The 8,935-nt window shown below is 36.1% G+C and overlaps 1 long non-coding RNA gene across 1 annotated transcript in view; it reads right to left on the bottom strand.

Moving 5' to 3' along the window:
- Nucleotides 1–6,809: 6,809 nt before the first annotated feature.
- Nucleotides 6,810–8,935, bottom strand: part of LOC141442656 (uncharacterized) — a 154,275-nt gene continuing 152,149 nt past the window's right edge. The window contains exon 3 of the long non-coding RNA XR_012452957.1: nucleotides 6,810–7,050. This is a non-coding gene — a long non-coding RNA (uncharacterized lncRNA). The remainder of the gene's footprint in view (nucleotides 7,051–8,935) is intronic.

Genomic DNA, 8,935 nt, shown 5'->3' with positions numbered 1-8,935 from the left:
AATAAGCCAGTGGTCAACAATAAACATTTATTGAGGGTTCATTTTAAGCCCGTCTGAATGCACTTTCGAAGTCCGGTACTCCCTGGGTGCTCTCGAGGTCGCGCAGATGGCAATTTGGCCGAAGATGATGAGGTCCGGCGTGTGCGACCGCCGGCGTGCCGGAGAAACGGCCAAACGTTCCCAACCGTGGAAATGTGAAGATGCGGTTTTACGTCAAAACGTAACACCCTGTGGATGGACGACCCGTATTACTATATATTCAGGATTGCGGTGAATTGTGAGCACCTTGTTTATTAATCTAAAAGAAAACCGGTAGGTAGTTGGTGAAGGTGCTCACGATCAGAACGGAGTTAAAAAACATAGCCTTCAATTTATGTAAACATTAATCATTCAAAATCAAAGCAAATAAAATATAAATTCATCATTCGTTTTATAATTCATTTAGTTTCCTTTTTAATTCCATTAGTCTAATACTTGATTAAAATTAAAATACCCTACAATTGATTCAATAAAAATCCAGATTTAATTGGATGCAATTACCATTACAAGTAGCGAATTTTCTAATAATAAATAATTTCATCGTGCTAAATAAATCAATAATATCTATCAATAATTAATTGTATTGTATTAAAATAACAATTCAATTCGCTCTATCGTCTATTTATTCATTATAGAAGATTAAAAAGAACTAGCAAGCATCATCTCTAATCTAATGACTAGAATGCCTCTTAATTCTAACACTGCTTATTTCTAAACTACGGATGAAAAATATTGTTCAACACTTACCAATCGGGGTGGAAGAATTACGTTGATTTATCTTTAAAAAACGCCAATCACAATGTGAATACTTAATAATTAGGTTCCACTGACGCTAAAGAACAATAAAATTATATTATTATGATTTAAAAATGCAAAGTACGCAAGAGGACGCGAAATAGAGTTCGCGAGCGCACTAGGATACGTTCCTCGAGGTCTCCTGATAGTTAAATGACTTTCCCCCGGCGGCGCACATAAGATCTACACCAAATCGAAACAAAGGGCAGCCATAAATCATCAACAGGTGGAGCACTGCGCCGATGCGATTTTACGTTTAGATCATTTTTTGTGATTAGTTCATTTAGTTTTGATTATTTTCTATTTAATTCTTGTGTTAGTGTTTAAATTAGATATTATATTATTTTTTAAGTGTTAGTGTTTAAGTTAAATATTTTATTATTTTTAAGTATTAATGTTTGTGTGTTTTGTGTTTTAGTGTAAGGGTTTTTTTATGTTTTAATTGGTATTAAGACTTATTTATTGATACATAGTAAATGTTTTTTTTTTTTTTAATTAGGTGTATTAAGCCATGATTAAAGTTATAACGTAACTGTAATGTTACATTACCCCGCTCGTCACTGAGGATTTTATTCCTAGCAGAATAAAATCCATACAATATACGTCTTGTATTTGTATTTTTTCTTATATACTATCTTTTGCATACTATCTTACATATCCGTTCATAAATCTACATTCAAATGAGCTACAGTATTTATATCAGAAACACTGATGCGTCCTGACACTGTGGAGGGCATCAGACAATAGATGAGCCGATGACCAATACAAATACTAATTGTTTTAGATGGACACCTAACGACGGCGTGGTGGTATTTCTAAGTATTAACTTTTTTTATTTATTTATTTAGGCCTACTAATTTTAAATCCTTGATGTGCCAGGTTCCTATAGCTTTTCCCGACATATCCTCAAGAACGTAGACTAGAGGTGACTTTTTAGCTATGATTTTACATTTTATATATTTAGGAGCTAGCTTTTTGCTAAAGTACTTATCTTTATCACTTAACACATAAGCACGCTTCATTACAATATCACCCACATTGAATTCACTCGACTTACGACGTAAATTATAGTGTGAAGCGTTTTTAGCGTGAGCCTGCCAAAGTTTGCTCTGGACTTTATTAAAAATATCAGACAGACAACCGCGACTCTCCGCGTAGACATCACGGGGGAGGAATATAAGTTCATCGCCTAGATCATTGTCAAGATAGTGCGTACCACAAGTTACGAGCTCCCTGCCGTATACTAAAAAGGATGGAGTAAAACCAGTAGCTTCGTTAACTGCATTATTGATGGCAAACTGAACTTTTGGAATAAAAATATCCCAAGTGCGGTGGTCTTCTTCCACAAACGTGGAAATACAGGTAATAATTGTACGGTTGTATCTCTCTACTGCGTTTACTTGGGGTGTATATTTAGGGGTGAAATATATATTTGGTATTTTATATTTTTTAAACAAATCTTGAGTAATTTTACTGATAAACTGACTTCCATTGTCAACGAGGACTGTTTGTGGGACACCGTGCACTAGAAAGACTGAGTCCTCAAGAATTTTCGTGACAATAGTGGAAGTTGCGTTCCTAATGGGAAATATAAGGCAAAATTTTGAAAAACAGCATGTGACGACTAATATGTAACTATTTTGTTTGCGGCTAACAGGAAGTGGGCCCATAAGGTCGATGGATAGCATTTGGAACGGTCGTGAACATTGTTTTGGGCGTCCCATCTCTCCTAAAGTTAAGTGGTTTTGTGGTTTGTATGAGAGACATTTCGCACAAGAGGCAACGAATTGAACTACGTCTTTATGCATACTAGGCCAATAATAACGCAGCGCCAGTCGACGGTAGGTTTTAAACACGCCTAAATGACCAGCTATGGGCTCAGAGTGATTTTCCATAATCACTTCTTGACGCAATTCGCTAGGAATTACTTGTTTCCAAGAAAACTCATCTGTTAATTCATGTTTATTTTTACTTAATCTGTACAATGAGTTATTATTAATGTAGAAATTGGGGTAATTTTCCGGCCTTGTTAAACAGGAGTTGTATATGGATTTATACCAGGTGTCAGTTGTTTTGAGGTGGAAATTCGAAGTGCTAATAGCGTGAATAGGTACAGATCTTGAAAGAGCGTCGGGAATAACGTTATCCACGCCGCGACGATGCTTGAGATCGAAATCAAATCCAGACAGCCGTACACCCCAACGAGCCAGTCTTCCAGTGGGATTACTTAACGAAAGGAACCATTTCAAAGCGCTGTGGTCTGTGAAAACTGTGAATTTTTGGCCATTTTCCAGATAACACCTCCAGTGTTCCAGTGCCGTTACAACTGCCAGTGTCTCCCGTTCTGTTATACTGTAATTCCTTTCTGGCGCTGACAATGACTTGCTCATGTAAGCGATTGGGTGCTCTTTACCATTAATTGTTTGGGTCAACATAGCGCCAACACCATAATTACTTGCATCTGTGTGCACCTCAAACGCTTTACTGTAATCAGGGCAAGAAAGGACTGGAGCAGAAACGAGACATTCTTTCAACTTATTGAAAGCTGCATCGGCCTCTGGAGTCCACTTAAATGGAGGGCCTCCCTTTTTGTTCGATGTTAGTTTATTTAGTGGCCCAGCTATGGTGCTAAAACTGGGGACAAAGCGACGGTACCATGTAGCTGTCCCGAGGAAGCGTTTAATATCTTTTCGACTAGCTGGTGTCGGGTAATTGAGAATAGCTTCCACTTTCTCGGGATCAGTCCGTAAGCCTCCGCTATCAACAACATAGCCCAAATATCTAAGTTGACTTCGGAAAAATTTACTTTTCTTCAAGTTAATTGTGAGGTTAGCCTGCTTGAGCTTATCCAATACACGAAGCAAAATAGAAACGTGAGAATTAAAGTCCTCAGTCACGATGATAATGTCATCGAGGTAGGCAAACACTTTGAGGTCGAATTCTTGAAACAAGAGATCGACTAGACGCTGTTGTGTGGCCGGTGCATTGGTTAAGCCAAACGCGGTCCGTTTAAAGCGGAAAGTACCTCGACCTGGCACGTAGAAGGCAGTCTTGTCGCGATCTTCGACGGCTATAGGTATCTGCCAAAATGCTTTGGACAGATCGATACTAGACAAATAGCGAGCGTCACGAAGGTTGTCAAGTATTTCTGAGACGTAGGGTAGATTGTACGCATCTCGTTTGGTCACTGAATTTAATTTCCTACTGTCAAGGCAGAATCGCGGTTGTCCATCTTTTTTATTGACTATAAGAACTGGTGACGACCAGGCGCTTTCGCAGGGCTCAACGACGTTCATTGCTAACATTTCATCGACTTGTTCTACCAAAATGCGCTGCCTTTCTGGTGACATACGGTAGTAACGCTGCCGTATTGGTTGAGCATCACCAGTGTCAATTCGATGTGTTATCAAAGTAGTTTCGCCTAAACCTTTGTATTCAGCAGATATTTGTTGGAATTGATTGATTACGTCATCTGCTAATATTTTTTCTGAGGGGTCGAGATTATCATAACCATGAATATGAGTAGTCGTGGGCTTTAAACTGTCTATGCGGAAGCTATTCTCAGAAAAGGTAATACTGCTCAAGTGATCTGGTAAAATCTTAAATTGTCGCCAAAAGTCAATTCCCAGGATGAGATCAGAGTTAATCTCTGGAACTATGTAAGCATTAATTATGTGAAACTGGTTTTCAAAATGAACAGGTAAATTCATGTACCCTGTACTCTTAAGACATTGACCGCCTGCAGCTGTAAGAGAAATACAGTGATCCCTATTCAGTAATAGTCCTTGAGCCTCAAATACCCTGTGCGCTCCGTTCCCTAATATGGTAACAGCAGAACCAGAATCAAGAAGTCCCATAACCTTTAAATTGTTTATAGTTACTGTGGCGTACGGCCTGCAGTCACCAGCCGGTTTTATTTGCAGAATTGTGTCTAGTTTGTAAGAGCTGAAGTAAATATTAAGTGATTGTAACCATTTATCCCAATCCTCTTTATCAAACTTTGTTTGATGACGCTTAACACAATTCTGCGCACTTAGTTTTTTGTAGCAGGAGGTTTGTTTTTATTGCAGTCTGGGCAATCAGGTGTTTTAAAATTAGGGAGCCCGCAAACGAAACAACGAACCTCGTTTTTGCTAGCTGTACACTGCCTCAAGTTATGTGTATTAACCCTACATCTAGGACAGTAATAAGTTTTAGTGTTATGACTATTTATAGCGTGTATTTGATTTTTTGATGCATTGAAATGGGCTTTATTTTTGCTATTATAATCATTTGGATAAGCTTTGTAATTATTGTGAATATTATTAGTACTATTTTGAGATTTTTGTTGTTGATTGTAATTATTTTGATATGAATTAAAATTATAATTACTTTTATTAAAACTGTATTTATTACTAGTATTGCCACGATAAGCGAATTCTGGGGCTAATGTCTCGTGTGTCTGTCTGGGCGGCTCTCTAAAATTAACAAGGCGTGTTTGAATGTTTTCAAAATTACGACAGAGGGTTCTCAGGGTATCAATATCAGTAATTTTTGGCACAGAAGCTAATGTGCTAGCATAACATGGTCTAATATTATGTAGCATAATTTCCAATTTTTCCTCTAAAGAAAGTGGGTTTGAGAGACGTGAAAATAACCCTGACATTATTGATAAATAGATGGTAATATTTTCAGATTCCCCTTGAGTCCTCGAACGTATCTCGGAGCGCAACCGGTAATCATAATCTGACTGATCAAAATCTTGTTTTAATAACTCAATAAGGCCATCCCAATCAGACACCTGATCCTTGACGCTCCTGTACCAGTGCAGTGCATCACCTGTAAATATTTCAGTGGCACAAGACATAACTTTTGCCCCACCGATACCCTTTGCTTCACAAAGTTCTATCATGCGTTGTATGAACGCCCGGACACACGATTTACCGTCAAATTTAATTTTGAGAAGTTCAGAAGTACTGTTACGATCACATTGTACTGTAACGTTTAAAGGCAAAGCAGATGTTGGTGAATCATTACTAGTTGGGGGTGCCGAAATGCTAACACCTTTTTCTTTCAGCGCGTTATACTTGTCTTGCAATGATTTGTACTCAGAAACACAAGTCTCTATTAAAGACTGCGTTGTATTGTCGTAAATTATGCGATTAAGTCTGTGGTGAATGTGGTTAAATAAATTTTGTACCCGAAGCAAAGAGCTACTATCAGGGTGTGCGTCAAGGCTAGACTTGATTTTGGTAAGAACCTCAGTTATACCCTTAATGTCTTCCGCAACAGAGAATGGACTAGCTAAAATATCCTCAGAAGGAAATTGAGGACCTAATTTAGATATTTGTTTCCTTAAATCTTGAACAGTAGTAGCGGGAGTGGCACCTCTAATCTCTACCTCATACTCAAGTTCCGCTTTGTGCAACGACAAAAACTTTACCGGGTAAGACATTGTGACGGAAAACGAATAATAATTAATAACCAATTATCGATATGGTGGATAAATGTTGAACAATATTGTCAAATAAATCTCTCCGTTCTGTTACAATACTCCGGTGAATTCAACGTTATGGTTGATTAATATGCATGTAAATGATGATATAAAAAAAAAACACACATAAAAGCATTAAAAAAAATACACAAAATAAAAATCAAAAATAAGCATTAGAATGCAACTAGCGCGTACCGAGGAACAATAACATTGAGCATTAATTACATTTTTTTTTTAATTAAAAAAAAAAATATTAACAGCGAATATAAGATATTAATAGTTTACTTTAAGCTGATATACACAAGGATATCAAACAAAAGCAATAAAAAGTAATAACATTAATTTCAACAATAATTAAACAAGGTACAAGCCAGTTGCGGGCAACCAAAAAAAAAAACGTTTCACAAAAAATAAAAATTGCACACACAACACACAACTATACTACGAAAGCGAATTCAGACCATAAAAAACCACGTTGGGGCCAATGTGGCCTGTACTTACTGGAGATAAATAAATAAGCCAGTGGTCAACATAATACATTTATTGAGGGTTCATTTTAAGCCCGTCTGAATGCACTTTCGAAGTCCGGTACTCCCCTGGGTGCTCTCGAGGTCGCGCAGATGGCAATTTGGGCCGAAGATGATGAGGTCCGGCCGTGTGCGACGCCGGCGTGCCGGAGGAAACGTCCAAACGTTCCCAACCGTGGAAATGTGAAGATGCGGTTTACGTCAAAACGTAACACCCTGTGGATGGACGACCCGTATTACTATATATTCAGGATTGCGGTGAATTGTGAGCACCTTGTTTATTAATCTAAAAGAAAACCGGTAGGTAGTTGGTGAAGGTGCTCACGATCAGAACGGAGTTAAAAAACATAGCCTTCAATTATTGTAAACATTAATCATTCAAAATCAAAGCAAATAAATAATATAAATTCATCATTCGTTTTATAATTCATTTAGTTTCCTTTTTAATTCCATTAGTCTAATACTTGATTAAAATTAAAATACCCTACAATTGATTCAATAAAATATCCAGATTTAATTGGATGCAATTACCATTACAAGTAGCGAATTTTCTAATAATAAACAATTTCATCGTGCTAATAAATCAATAATATCTATCAATAATTAAATTGTATTGTATTAAAATAACAATTCATCGCAATCGTCTACTTTATTCATTATAGAATTAAAAAGAGGGTACTTGTAACTGCACGTAATCTAGACTAGTGCATTCCTTAATTCTAACACTGCTTATTTCTAAACCTACGGATGAATAAAATATTGTTCAACACTTACCCAATCGGGGTGGAAGAATTACGTTGATTTATCTTTAAAAAACGCCAATCACAATGTGAATACTTAATAATTAGGTTCCACTGACGCTAAAGAACAATAAAATTATAATATTATGATTTGAGAAATGCAAAGTACGCAAGAGGACGCGAAATAGAAGTTCGCGAGCGCACTAGGATACGTTCCTCGAGGTCTCCTGATAGTTAAATGACTTTCCCCCCGGGCGGCGCACATAAGATCTACACCAAATCGAAACAAAGGGCAGCCATAAATCATCAACAGGTGGAGCACTGCGCCGATGCGATTTTACGTTTTAGATCATTTTTTGTGATTAGTTCATTTAGTTTTGATTATTTTCTATTAATTCTTGTGTTAGTGTTTAAATTAGATATTATATTATTTTTTAAGTGTTAGTGTTTAAGTTAAATATTTTTTATTTTTAAGTATTAATGTTTGTGTGTTTGTGTTTAGTGTAAGGGTTTTTTTTTATGTTTTAATTGGTATTAAGACTTATTTATTGATACATAGTAAATGTTTTTTTTTTTTTAATTAGGTGTATTAAGCCATGATTAAAGTTATAACGTAACTGTAATGTTACAATACTTACCTCCAACCTCCATTATCATAATTTACCTGCAAAGGACAAGTGTAACTGAATCATGAATGTTTGCGTAAGCAGGTTGAAACATGAATCATCACTGAAAAAAGTATTCCGTTTGAAACTTGATGGTTTTCTCCCGCTCTGTTACAAATTTCGTATACAATTTATAACGGTTTTTTTTTATTTTCTCGCATTTTTGTGAATGAAGTAGAGTGATCAACTCGCTTTGCTTGCTCGTGCGCCTAAATATCTTGGGTGTAATTGATCACTTACAACCCTTGTTTATCAATCTACTATTAAAATTTAATTGGACAAGCAATGTATCGCGAAATCCGTCATTTTGTTGCACGGGCAACGTGACAGGCGATGTCATTTAGGCTGAATTAGGCTATTAATAACATAAAAATAAAACAAAACATTTATTCAGGTATTTTGGTAACCATTTTTTACATAAAAAGTTTAATTAAATTAAATCGAATTCAAAGTAAATTAATTACCTACATTAGATTGGATTCATACATTGAAAATACCATTTTACTTGTTTGGAAACAAACAATGATAAATTACTTAATTTAAAGACGTCAAACGCTAGTAGCGTCATACTTGCTGCATAAAGAAAAGCGTTTTTGGAAAGAGACAGATATAATTTTTAATAAATCGCTATAATCCATTTTTAACCAAATATTTTTTTTTTCTCAAACATTGTCTGTTTAGTATATTTTCCTAATA

This window comes from Choristoneura fumiferana, chromosome 26 (genome assembly GCF_025370935.1).
Source record: "Choristoneura fumiferana chromosome 26, NRCan_CFum_1, whole genome shotgun sequence".
NCBI lineage: Eukaryota > Metazoa > Arthropoda > Insecta > Lepidoptera > Tortricidae > Choristoneura > Choristoneura fumiferana.
This window is presented reverse-complemented; position numbering and strand designations above follow the sequence as displayed.